The 16,186-nt window shown below is 44.1% G+C and overlaps 1 pseudogene; it reads right to left on the reverse strand.

The window, feature by feature from the left end:
• Positions 1 to 16,186, reverse strand: part of LOC135567911 (epidermal growth factor receptor kinase substrate 8-like protein 2) — a 35,974-nt pseudogene that overhangs the window by 11,462 nt on the left and 8,326 nt on the right.

The raw sequence follows: 16,186 nt of genomic DNA on the forward strand, positions 1-16,186 counted from the left end.
AACACCATGAGGTAACTGATGACCAGGTCATGATAACACCATGAGGTAACTGTGACCACATGATGACCAGGTCCCATGAGGTCTGATGACCAGGATAAGGTAACATGACCAGGTCCATGAGGTAACTGATGACCAGGTCATGATAACACCATGAGGTAACTGATGACCAGGTCATGATAACACCATGAGGTAACTGATGACCAGGTCATGATAACACCATGAGGTAACTGATGACCAGGTCATGATAACACCATGAGGTAACTGATGACCAGGTCATGATAACACCATGAGGTAACTGATGACCAGGTCATGATAACACCATGAGGTAACTGATGACCAGGATGACCAGGTAACCAGGTCGCGATAACACCATGAGGTAACTGATGACCAGGTCATGATAACACCATGAGGTAACTGATGACCAGGTCATGATAACACCATGACCAGGTCATGTAAACCTGATGACCAGGTCATAAATAACACCATGAGGTAACTGATGACCAGGTCATATAGCATGATAACACCATGAGGTAACTGATGACCAGGTCATGATAACACCATGAGGTAACTGATGACCAGGTCATGATAACACCATGAGGTAACTGATGACCATGAGGTAACAGGTCATGATAACACCATGAGGTAACTGATGACCAGGTCATGAGGTAACTGATGACCAGGTCATGATAACACCATGAGGTAACTGATGACCAGGTCATGATAACACCATGAGGTAACTGATGACCAGGTCATGATAACACCATGAGGTAACTGATGACCAGGTCATGATAACACCATGAGGTAACTGATGACCAGGTCATGATAACACCATGAGGTAACTGATGACCAGGTCATGATAACACCATGAGGTAACTGATGACCAGGTCATGATAACACCATGAGGTAACTGATGACCAGGTCATGATAACACCATGAGGTAACTGATGACCAGGTCATGATAACACCATGAGGTAACTGATGACCAGGTCATGATAACACCATGAGGTAACTGATGACCAGGTCATGACCAGGTCATAATAACACCATGAGGTAACTGATGACCAGGTCATATAACACCATGAGGTAACTGATGACCATGATAACACCATGAGGTAACTGATGACCAGGTCATGATAACACCATGAGGTAACTGATGACCAGGTCATGATAACACCATGAGGTAACTGATGACCAGGTCATGATAACACCATGAGGTAACTGATGACCAGGTCATAATAACACCATGAGGTAACTGATGACCAGGTCATGATAACACCATGAGGTAACTGATGACCAGGTCATAATAACACCATGAGGTAACTGATGACCAGGTCATATAGCATGATAACACCATGAGGTAACTGATGACCAGGTGACCAGGTCATGATAACACCATGGTAACTGATGACCAGGGTCATATAGTCATATAGTCATGATAACACCATGAGGTAACTGATGACCAGGTCATGATAACACCATGAGGTAACTGATGACCAGGTCATGATAACACCATGAGGTAACTGATGACCAGGTCATGATAACACCATGAGGTAACTGATGACCAGGTCATGATAACACCATGAGGTAACTGATGACCAGGTCATGATAACACCATGAGGTAACTGATGACCAGGTCATGATAATGATAACACCATGAGGTAACTGATGACCAGGTCATGATAACACCATGACCAGGGTAACTGATGACCAGGTCATAATAACACCATGAGGTAACTGATGACCAGGTCATATAGCATGATAACACCATGAGGTAACTGATGACCAGGTCATGATAACACCATGAGGTAACTGATGAGGTCCACCATGAGGTAACTGATGACCAGGTCATAACACCATGAGGTAACTGATGACCAGGTCATATAGCATGATAACACCATGAGGTAATGACCAGGTCATAATAACAACTGATGACCAGGTAACACCATGAGGTAATGATGACCAGGTCATGATAACACCATGAGGTAACTGATGACCAGGTCATGATAACACCATGAGGTAACTGATGACCAGGTCATGATAACACCATGAGGTAACTGATGACCAGGTCATGATAACACCATGAGGTAACTGATGACCAGGTCATGATAACACCATGAGGTAACGGATGACCAGGTCATGATAACACCATGAGGTAACTGATGACCAGGTCATGATAACACCATGAGGTAACTGATGACCAGGTCATGATAACACCATGAGGTAACTGATGACCAGGTCATGATAACACCATGAGGTAACTGATGACCAGGTCATGATAACACCATGAGGTAACTGATGACCAGGTCATGATAACACCATGAGGTAACTGATGACCAGGTCATGATAACACCATGAGGTAACTGATGACCAGGTCATATAGCATGATAACACCATGAGGTAACTGATGACCAGGTCATGATAACACCATGAGGTAACTGATGACCAGGTCATGATAACACCATGAGGTAACTGATGACCAGGTCATGATAACACCATGGTAACTGATGACCAGGTCATATAGCATGATAACACCATGAGGTAACACATGATAACACCATGAGGTAACTGATGACCAGGATGATAACACCATGAGGTAACTGATGAGTCATGATCATGAGGTAACTGATGACCAGGTCATGATAACACCATGAGGTAACTGATGACCAGGGTGATAACACCATGAGGTAACTGATGACAGTCGCTGATAACACCATGAGGTAACTGATGACCAGGTCATGATAACACCATGAGGTAACTGATGCATAACACCATGAGGTAACTGATGACCAGGTCATGATAACACCATGAGGTAACTGATGACCAGGTCATGATAACACCATGAGGTAACTGATGACCAGGTCATGATAACACCATGAGGTAACTGATGACCAGGTCATAGCATGATAACACCATGAGGTAACTGATGACCAGGTCATGATAACACCATGAGGTAACGATGACCAGGTCATAATAACACCATGGTAACTGATGACCAGGTCATGATAACACCATGAGGTAACTGATGACCAGGTCATGATAACACCATGAGGTAACTGATGACCAGGTCATGATAACACCATGAGGTAACTGATGACCAGGTCATGATAACACCATGAGGTAACTGATGACCAGGGTAACACCATGATAACACCATGAGGTAACTGATGACCAGGGTCATGATAACACCATGAGGTAACTGATGACCAGGTCATGATAACACCATGAGGTAACTGATGACCATGAGGTAACTGATGATAGCATGATAACACCATGAGGTAACTGATGACCAGGTCATGATAACACCATGAGGTAACTGATGACCAGGTCATGATAACACCATGAGGTAACTGATGACCAGGTCATGATAACACCATGAGGTAACTGATGACCAGGTCATATAGCATGATAACACCATGAGGTAACTGATGACCAGGTCATAATAACACCATGAGGTAACTGATGACCAGGTCATATAGCATGATAACACCATGAGGTAACTGATGACCAGGTCATGATAACACCATGAGGTAACTGATGACCAGGTCATGATAACACCATGAGGTAACTGATGACCAGGTCATGATAACACCATGAGGTAACTGATGACCAGGTCATGATAACACCATGAGGTAACTGATGACCAGGTCATATCATGATAACACCATGAGGTAACTGATGACCAGGTCATGATAACACCATGAGGTAACTGATGACCATGACCAGGTCTGATGACCAGGATAACACCATGAGGTAACTGATGACCAGGTCATGATAACACCATGAGGTAACTGATGACCAGGTCATGATAACACCATGAGGTAACTGATGACCAGGTCATGATAACACCATGAGGTAACTGATGACCAGGTCATATAGCATGAGGTAACTGATGACCAGGTCATGATAACACCATGAGGGTAACTGATGACCAGGTCATGATAACACCATGAGGTAACTGATGACCAGGTCATGATAACACCATGAGGTAACTGATGACCAGGTCATGATAACACCATGAGGTAACTGATGACCAGGTCAATAACACCATGAGCATGATAACACCATGAGGTAACTGATGACCAGGTCATGATAACACCATGAGGTAACTGATGACCAGGTCATATAACAGCATGATAACACCATGAGGTAACTGATGACCAGGTCATAATAACACCATGAGGTAACTGATGAGGTCCAGACCAGGTCATGAGGTAACTGATGACCAGGTCATAATAACACCATGAGGTAACTGATGACCAGGTCATGATAACACCATGAGGTAACTGATGACCAGGTCATGATAACAGGTAACTGATGACCAGGTCATGATAACACCATGAGGTAACGGATGACCAGGTCATATGAGCATGATAACACCATGAGGTAACTGATGACCAGGTCATGATAACACCATGAGGTAACTGATGACCAGGTCATGATAACACCATGAGGTAACTGATGACCAGTCATCATGAGGTAACCGATGACCATGAGGTAACTGATGACCAGGTCATGATAACACCATGAGGTAACTGATGACCAGGTCATGATAACACCATGAGGTAACTGATGACCAGGTCATGATAACACCATGAGGTAACTGATGACCAGGTCATGATAACACCATGAGGTAACTGATGACCAGGTCATGATAACACCATGAGGTAACTGATGACCAGGTCATGTCATATGACCAGGTCATGATAACACCATGAGGTAACTGATGACCAGGTCATGATAACACCATGAGGTAACTGATGACCAGGTCATGATAACACCATGAGGTAACTGATGACCAGGTCATGATAACACCATGAGGTAACTGATGACCAGGTCATGATAGTAACATGATGATAACACCATGAGGTAACTGATGACCAGGTCATGATAACACCATGAGGTAACTGATGACCAGGTCATGATAACACCATGAGGTAACTGATGACCATGACCATGAGGTAACGGATGACCAGGTCATGATAACACCATGAGGTAACTGATGACCAGGTCATGATAACACCATGAGGTAACTGATGACCAGGTCATGATAACACCATGAGGTAACTGATGACCAGGTCATGATAACACCATGAGGTAACTGATGACCAGGTCATGATCATGATAACACCATGAGGTAACTGATGACCAGGTCATGATAACACCATGAGGTAACTGATGACCAGGTCATGATAACACCATGAGGTAACTGATGACCAGGTCATGATAACACCATGAGGTAACATGACCAGGAGGATAACACCATGAGGTAACTGATGACCAGGTCATGATAACACCATGAGGTAACTGATGACCAGGTCATGATAACACCATGAGGTAACTGATGACCAGGTCATGATAACACCATGGTAACTGATGACCAGGTCATATAGCATGATAACACCATGAGGTAACTGATGACCAGGTCATGATAACACCATGAGGTAACTGATGACCAGGTCATGATAACACCATGAGGTAACTGATGACCAGGCATCATGAGGTAACTGATGACCCATGATAACACCATGAGGTAACTGATGACCAGGTCATATAGCATGATAACACCATGAGGTAACTGATGACCAGGTCATGATAACACATGAGGTAACATGTCATAGCATGATAACACCTGATGACCAGGTCATGTCATGAGGTAACTGATGACCAGGTGATAACACCATGAGGTAACTGATGACCAGGTCATGATAACACCATGAGGTAACTGATGACCAGGGATCATGATAAGATGACCAGGTCATGATAACACCATGAGGTAACTGATGACCAGGTCATGATAACACCATGAGGTAACTGATGACCAGGTCATGATAACACCATGAGGTAACGGATGACCAGGTCATGATATGAGGTAACTGATGACCACTGATGACCGATAACACCATGAGGTAACTGATGACCAGGTCATGATAACACCATGAGGTAACTGATGACCAGGTCATGATAACACCATGAGGTAACTGATGACCAGGTCATGATAACACCATGAGGTAACTGATGACCAGGTCATGATAACACCATGAGGTAACTGATGACCAGGTCATGATAACACCATGAGGTAACTGATGACCAGGTCATGATAATGATAACACCATGAGGTAACTGATGACCAGGTCATGATAACACCATGAGGTAACTGATGACCAGGTCATGATAACACCATGAGGTAACTGATGACCAGGTCATGATAACACCATGAGGTAACTGATGACCAGGTCATGATAACACCATGAGGTAACTGATGACCAGGTCATGATAACACCATGAGGTAACTGATGACCAGGTCATGATAACACCATGAGGTAACTGATGACCAGGTCATGATAACACCATGAGGTAACTGATGACCAGGTCATAATAACACCATGAGGTAACTGATGACCAGGTCATATAGCATGATAACACCATGAGGTAACTGATGACCAGGTCATGATAACACCATGAGGTAACTGATGACCAGGTCATGATAACACCATGAGGTAACTGATGACCAGGTCATAATAACACCATGAGGTAACTGATGACCAGGTCATATAGCATGATAACACCATGAGGTAACTGATGACCAGGTCATGATAACACCATGAGGTAACTGATGACCAGGTCATGATAACACCATGAGGTAACTGATGACCAGGTCATATAGCATGATAACACCATGAGGTAACTGATGACCAGGTCATATAGCATGATAACACCTGATGACCAGGTCATGATAACACCATGAGGTAACTGATGACCAGGTCATGATAACACCATGAGGTAACTGATGACCAGGTCATGATAACACCATGAGGTAACTGATGACCAGGTCATGATAACACCATGAGGTAACTGATGACCAGGTCATGATAACACCACTGATGACCAGGTCATGATAACACCATGAGGTAACTGATGACCAGGTCATGATAACACCATGAGGTAACTGATGACCAGGTCATGATAACACCATGAGGTAACTGATGACCAGGCCAGGATAACACCATGATAACCGATGACCAGGGCATGATAACACCATGAGGTAACTGATGACCAGGTCATGATAACACCATGAGGTAACTGATGACCAGGTCATGATAACACCATGAGGTAACTGATGACCAGGTCATATAGCATGATAACACCATGAGGTAACTGATGACCAGGTCATATAACACCATGAGGTAACTGATGACCAGGGTCATGAGGTAATGATGACCAGGCATGATAACACCATGAGGTAACTGATGACCAGGTCATGATAACACCATGAGGTAACTGATGACCAGGTCAGGTCATGAGGTATGACCATCATGATAACACCATGAGGTAACTGATGACCAGGTCATGATAACACCATGAGGTAACCTGATAACACCATGAGGTGACCAGGTCATGATAACACCATGAGGTAACGGATGACCAGGTCATAACACCATGAGGTAACTGATGACCAGGTCATATAGCATGATAACACCATGAGGTAACTGATGACCAGGTCATGATAACACCATGAGGTAACTGATGACCAGGTCATGATAACACCATGAGGTAACTGATGACCAGGTCATGATAACACCATGAGGTAACTGATGACCAGGTCATGCGATAACACCATGAGGTAACTGATGACCAGGTCATGATAACACCATGAGGTAACTGATGACCAGGTCATGATAACACCATGAGGTAACTGATGACCAGGTCATGATAACACCATGAGGTAACTGATGACCAGGTCATAGCATAATAACACCATGAGGTAACTGATGACCAGGTCATGATAACACCATGAGGTAACTGATGACCAGGTCATGATAACACCATGAGGTAACTGATGACCAGGTCATGATAACACCATGAGGTAACTGATGACCAGGTCATGATAACACCATGAGGTAACTGATGACCAGGTCATGATAACACCATGAGGTAACTGATGACCAGGTCATGATAACACCATGAGGTAACTGATGACCAGGTCATGATAACACCATGAGGTAACTGATGACCAGTCATGATAACACCATGAGGTAACTGATGACCAGGTCATATAGCATGATAACACCATGAGGTAACTGACCAGGATGACCAGGTCATGATAACACCATGAGGTAACTGATGACCAGGTCATAGATAACACCATGAGGTAACTGATGACCCAGGTCATATGACCAGGCATGATAACACCATGAGGTGACCACTGATGACCAGGTCATGATAACACCATGAGGTAACTGATGACCAGGTCATGATAACACCATGAGGTAACTGATGACCAGGTCATGACCATGAGGTAACTGATGACCAGGTCATGATAACACCATGAGGTAACTGATGACCAGGGTCATGATAACACCATGAGGTAACTGATGACCAGGTCATGATAACACCATGAGGTAACTGATGACCAGGTCATGATAACACCATGAGGTAACTGATGACCAGGTCATGATAACACCATGAGGTAACTGATGACCAGGTCATGATAACACCATGAGGTAACTGATGACCAGGTCATGATAACACCATGAGGTAACTGATGACCAGGTCATGATAACACCATGAGGTAACTGATGACCAGGTCATAATAACACCATGAGGTAACTGATGACCAGGTCATATAGCATGATAACACCATGAGGTAACTGATGACCAGGTCATGATAACACCATGAGGTAACTGATGACCAGGTCATGATAACACCATGAGGTAACTGATGACCAGGGATAACACCATGAGGTAACTGATGACCAGGTAGCATGATAACACCATGAGGTAACTGATGACCAGGTCATGATAACACCATGAGGTAACTGATGACCAGGTCATCATGAGGTAACTGATGACCAGGTCATGATAACACCATGAGGTAACTGATGACCAGGTCATGATAACACCATGAGGTAACTGATGACCAGGTCATGATAACACCATGAGGTAACTGATGACCAGGTCATGATAACACCATGAGGTAACTGATGACCAGGTCATGATAACACCATGAGGTAACTGATGACCAGGTCATGATAACACCATGAGGTAACTGATGACCAGGTCATGATAACACCATGAGGTAACTGATGACCAGGTCATGATAACACCATGAGGTAACTGATGACCAGGTCATGATAACACCATGAGGTAACTGATGACCAGGTCATGATAACACCATGAGGTAACTGATGACCAGGTCATGATAACACCATGAGGTAACTGATGACCAGGTCATGATAACACCATGAGGTAACTGATGACCAGGTGAGGTAACTGATGACCAGGTCATAACACCATGAGGTAACTGATGACCAGGTCATATAGCATGATAACACCATGAGGTAACTGATGACCAGGTCATGATATGATAACTGATGACCAGGTCATGATAACACCATGAGGTAACTGATGACCAGGTCATATAGGCATGATAACACCATGAGGTAACTGATGACCAGGTCATGATAACACCATGAGGTAACTGATGACCAGGTCATGATATAGCATGATAACACCATGAGGTAACTGATGACCAGGTCATGATAACACCATGAGGTAACTGATGACCAGGTCGATAACACCATGAGGTAACTGATGACCAGGTCATGATAACACCAGGTAACTGATGACCAGGTCATGATAACACCATGAGGTAACTGATGACCAGGGCGATAACACCATGAGGTAACTGATGACCAGGTCATGATAACACCATGAGGTAACTGATGACCAGGTCATGATAACACCATGAGGTAACTGATGACCAGGTCATGATAACACCATGAGGTAACTGATGACCAGGTCATGATAACACCATGAGGTAACTGATGACCAGGTCATAATAACACCATGAGGTAACTGATGACCAGGTCATATGAGTAACTGATGACCAGGCCGCGATAACACCATGAGGTAACTGATGACCAGGTCATGATAACACCATGAGGTAACTGATGACCAGGTCATGATAACACCATGAGGTAACTGATGACCAGGTCATGATAACACCATGAGGTAACTGATGACCAGGTCATGATAACACCATGAGGTAACTGATGACCAGGTCATGATAACACCATGAGGTAACTGACCAGGATGACCATGAGGGTGACCAGGTCATGATAACACCATGAGGTAACTGATGACCAGGTCATGATAACACCATGAGGTAACTGATGACCAGGTCATATAGCATGATAACACCATGAGGTAACTGATGACCAGGTCATGATAACACCATGAGGTAACTGATGACCAGGTCATGATAACACCATGAGGTAACTGATGACCAGGTCATGATAACACCATGAGGTAACTGATGACCAGGTCATGATAACACCATGAGGTAACTGATGACCAGGTCATGATAACACCATGAGGTAACTGATGACCAGGTCATGATAACACCATGAGGTAACTGATGACCAGGTCATGATAACACCATGAGGTAACTGATGACCAGGTCATGATAACACCATGAGGTAACTGATGACCAGGTCATGATAACACCATGAGGTAACTGATGACCAGGTCATGATAGCGATAACACCATGAGGTAACTGATGACCAGGTCATGATAACACCATGAGGTAACTGATGACCAGGTCATGATAACACCATGAGGTAACTGATGACCAGGTCATGAGGTAATGATGACCATGATAACACCATGAGGTAACTGATGACCAGGTCATGATAACACCATGAGGTAACTGATGACCAGGTCATGATAACACCATGAGGTAACTGATGACCAGGTCATGATAACACCATGAGGTAACTGATGACCAGGTCATGATAACACCATGAGGTAACTGATGACCAGGTCATGATAACACCATGAGGTAATATGACCAGGTCATGATAACACCATGAGGTAACTGATGACCAGGTCATGATAACACCATGAGGTAACTGATGACCAGGTCATGATAACACCATGAGGTAACGGATGACCAGGTCATGACCAGGCATGATAACACCATGAGGTAACTGATGACCAGGTCATGATAACACCATGAGGTAACTGATGACCAGGTCATGATAACACCCATGACCAGGTCATGATAACATGATGACCAGGTCATAATAACACCATGAGGTAACTGATGACCAGGTCATATAGCATGATAACACCATGAGGTAACTGATGACCAGGTCATGATAACACCATGAGGTAACTGATGACCAGGTCATGATAACACCATGAGGTAACTGATGACCAGGTCATATAGCATGATAACACCATGAGGTAACTGATGACCAGGTCATAATAACACCATGAGGTAACTGATGACCAGGTCATATAGCATGATAACACCATGAGGTAACTGATGACCAGGTCATGATAACACCATGAGGTAACTGATGACCAGGTCATATAGCATGATAACACCATGAGGTAACTGATGACCAGGTCATGACCATAACACCATGAGGTAACTGATGACCAGGTCATGATAACACCATGAGGTGATGACCAGGTCATGATAACACCATGAGGTAACATGACCAGTCATGATAACACCATGAGGTAACTGATGACCAGGTCATGATAACACCATGAGGTAACTGATGACCAGGTCATGATAACACCATGAGGTAACTGATGACCAGGTCATGATAACACCATGATGAGGTAACTGATGACCAGGTCATAGGTCATAACACCATGAGGTAACTGATGACCAGGTCATGATAACACCATGAGGTAACTGATGACCAGGTCATGATAACACCATGAGGTAACTGATGACCAGGTCATATAGCATGATAACACCATGAGGTAACTGATGACCAGGTCATGATAACACCATGAGGTAACTGATGACCAGGTCATATAGCATGATAACACCATGAGGTAACGGATGACCAGGTCATATAGCATGATAACACCATGAGGTAACTGATGACCAGGTCATGATAACACCATGAGGTAACTGATGACCAGGTCATGATAACACCATGAGGTAACTGATGACCAGGTCATGATAACACCATGAGGTAACTGATGACCAGGTCATGATAACACCATGAGGTAACTGATGACCAGGTCATATAGCATGATAACACCATGAGGTAACTGATGACCAGGTCATGATAACACCATGAGGTAACTGATGACCAGGTCATAATAACACCATGAGGTAACTGATGACCAGGTCATATAGCATGATAACACCATGAGGTAACTGATGACCAGGTCATGATAACACCATGAGGTAACTGATGACCAGGTCATGATAACCATGACCATGACCAGGGTAACACCTGATGACCAGGTCATGATAACACCATGAGGTAACTGATGACCAGGATCATGAGGTAATGATGACCAGGTCATGATAACACCATGAGGTAACTGATGACCAGGTCATGATAACACCATGAGGTAACTGATGACCAGGTCATGTCATAATAACACCATGAGGTAACTGATGACCAGGTCATATAGCATGATAACACCATGAGGTAACTGATGACCAGGTCATGATAACACCATGAGGTAACTGATGACCAGGATAACAGCATATAGGTCATGATAACACCATGAGGTAACTGATGACCAGGTCATATAGCATAACACCATGAGGTAACTGATGACCAGGTCATGATAACACCATGAGGTAACTGATGACCAGGTCATGATAACACCATGAGGTAACTGATGACCATGGTCATGATAACACCATGAGGTAACTGATGACCAGGTCATGATAACACCATGAGGTAACGGATGACCAGGTCATATAGCATGATAACACCATGAGGTAACTGATGACCAGGTCATGATAACACCATGAGGTAACTGATGACCAGGTCATGATAACACCATGAGGTAACTGATGACCAGGTCATAATAACACCATGAGGTAACTGATGACCAGGTCATATAGCATGATAACACCATGAGGTAACTGATGACCAGGTCATGATAACACCATGAGGTAACTGATGACCAGGTCATGATAACACCATGAGGTAACTGATGACCAGGTCATATAGCATGATAACACCATGAGGTAACTGATGACCAGGTCATAATAACACCATGAGGTAACTGATGACCAGGTCATATAGCATGATAACACCATGAGGTAACTGATGACCAGGTCATAATAACACCATGAGGTAACTGATGACCAGGTCATATAGCATAATAACACCATGAGGTAACTGATGACCAGGTCATGATAACACCATGAGGTAACTGATGACCAGGTCATGATAACACCATGAGGTAACGGATGACCAGGTCATATAGCATGATAACACCATGAGGTAACTGATGACCAGGTCATGATAACACCATGAGGTAACTGATGACCAGGTCATGATAACACCATGAGGTAACTGATGACCAGGTCATGATAACACCATGAGGTAACTGATGACCAGGTCATAATAACACCATGAGGTAACTGATGACCAGGTCATGATAACACCATGAGGTAACTGATGACCAGGTCATGATAACACCATGAGGTAACTGATGACCAGGTCATGATAACACCATGAGGTAACTGACCAGGTCATGCAACACCATGAGGTAACTGATGACCAGGTCATGATAACACCATGAGGTAACTGATGACCAGGTCATATAGCATGACAACACCATGAGGTAACTGATGACCAGGTCATGATAACACCATGAGGTAACTGATGACCAGGTCATGATAACCAGGTCATGATAACACCATGAGGTAACTGATGACCAGGTCATGATAACACCATGAGGTAACGGATGACCAGGTCATATAGCATGATAACACCATGAGGTAACTGATGACCAGGATAACACCATGAGGTAACTGATGACCAGGCATGATAACACCATGAGGTAACTGATGACCAGGTCATATAGCATGAGGTAACTGATGACCAGGTCATGATAACACCATGAGGTAACTGATGACCAGGTCATGATAACACCATGAGGTAAGGATGACCAGGTCATATAGCATGATAACACCATGAGGTAACTGATGACCAGGTCATGATAACACCATGAGGTAATAACACCATGAGGTAACTGATGACCAGGTCATGATAACACCATGAGGTAATGATGACCAGGTCATGATAACACCATGAGGTAACTGATGACCAGGTCATAATAACACCATGAGGTAACTGATGACCAGGTCATGATAACACCATGAGGTAACTGATGACCAGGTCATATGATAACAACCATGAGGTAACTGGATGACCAGGTCGCGATCATGAGGTAACTGATGACCAGGTCATATAGCATGACAACACCATGAGGTAACCGATGACCAGGTCATGATAACACCATGAGGTAACTGATGACCAGGTCATGATAGCATGATAACACCATGAGGTAATGATGACCACACCATGACCAGGTAACATGATAACACCAGGTAATGATGACCAGGTCATGATAACACCATGAGGTAACTGATGACCAGGTCATGATAACACCATGAGGTAACGGATGACCAGGTCATATAGCATGATAACACCATGAGGTAACTGATGACCAGGTCATGATAACACCATGAGGTAACTGATGACCAGGTCATGATAACACCACGAGGTAACTGATGACCAGGTCATATAGCATGATAACACCATGAGGTAACTGATGACATGTGTGATTTTGTGTGATTTTGTGTGTGTGTGTGTGTGTGTGGTGTCTCACGGTTTAGAGAATCCCTTGGAGTTGAGCCAGGCGGTAACCTGCGGGGGGCTGGAATTGAAAGTGAGGAGCGTGGAACTGCTGCTTGAAGGGCGATCCACCCTGAAGTTACGGGCTGGAGGCTGGGACTTATTACTGGTGATCCTCTTCAACAACTCATCATTCACCTCATCCATCTGGTGTGTCCGAGCTGGGGGAAGGAAGGACGGAGAGGATGGCGGGGGGGAGAAAGTGAGAGGGAGACAGCGAGAGAGACAGAGAGAGAGAGAGAGAGAGAGAGAGACAGAGAGGTAACAATGTGGAGGAGGGAGAGACAGACACACAGAGACAGAGACAGAGAGAGAGACAGAGACAGAGACAGAGAGAGAGAGAGAGAGAGAGAGAGAGAGAGAGAGAGAGAGAGAGAAAGTTACCGTTTAGGAGGCATTCCTAATAATCTATAAGGGCTGAGGTCTTCTTAGCTCAGATGAGGAAACTTGAGGAAACTTTGAAGCAAAGATAACTGCTTATCTTAGCTATCTGAGCTATCTAGATTGTTCAGTAGGAAATTAAACCTGACACCAGTATCATAGACAGAAATTAGTTGGTGGGTAGGCCTACAGAAATCAGGGTGCCCCCAACAAAATGTTATTGGGGGGGGGGAGAAAAATGCGCAGTTGTATAGCTAATCTCATGCTATTTTACACATTTTGTCATGAGGCTGAGAGAACGTTTATCTTGTTTGCTAAGTGAAAAAATGAAGTAGGCAATGACATGGTACATATCACTATAGAAACACAGAGACATACAGCATGCCTCAATGACATGATACATATCGCCATAGAAACACAGAGACATACAGCATGCCTCAATGACATGGAACATATCGCCATAGAAACACAGAGACATACAGCATGCCTCAATGACATGGTACATATCGCCATAGAAACACAGAGACATACAGCATGCCTCAATGACATGGTACATATCGCCATAGAAACACAGAGACGTACAGCATGCCTCAATGACATGGTACATATCGCCATAGAAACACAGAGACATACAGCATGCCTCAATGACATGGTACATATCGCCATAGAAACACAGAGACATACAGCATGCCTCAATGACATGGTACATATCGCCATAGAAACACAGAGACATACAGCATGCCTCAATGACATGGTACATATCGCCATAGAAACACAGAGACATACAGGATGCCTCAATGCAGTCGTATTCTGGCTTATTGTGGGTGTGGTTTTCAGTTACTTATTTTTGGCAACCCATCCCGTGAGAGTGAATGTCAAACCTAGTCTACTGTTTGCAATGATTTATATCTTATGGTGTTGGCATTTTCAGGTAAAAAGATAAATAATAATATCCAGGTTTGAAAACACTCAATCTAAATGGGTGGGCTGATTGGGGGCTGGGCCCACCCACCCATGCCTACGCGGCTGTAAGAGACTCACAGTCTTTGGAGCGGCTCATGTCAAAGCTCTCCCCTCTACCTAGAGAGCTGGAGGGAGAGGTTGGGCT

Source organism: Oncorhynchus nerka, unplaced genomic scaffold, assembly GCF_034236695.1.
Source record: "Oncorhynchus nerka isolate Pitt River unplaced genomic scaffold, Oner_Uvic_2.0 unplaced_scaffold_1749, whole genome shotgun sequence".
Taxonomy (NCBI): domain Eukaryota; kingdom Metazoa; phylum Chordata; class Actinopteri; order Salmoniformes; family Salmonidae; genus Oncorhynchus; species Oncorhynchus nerka.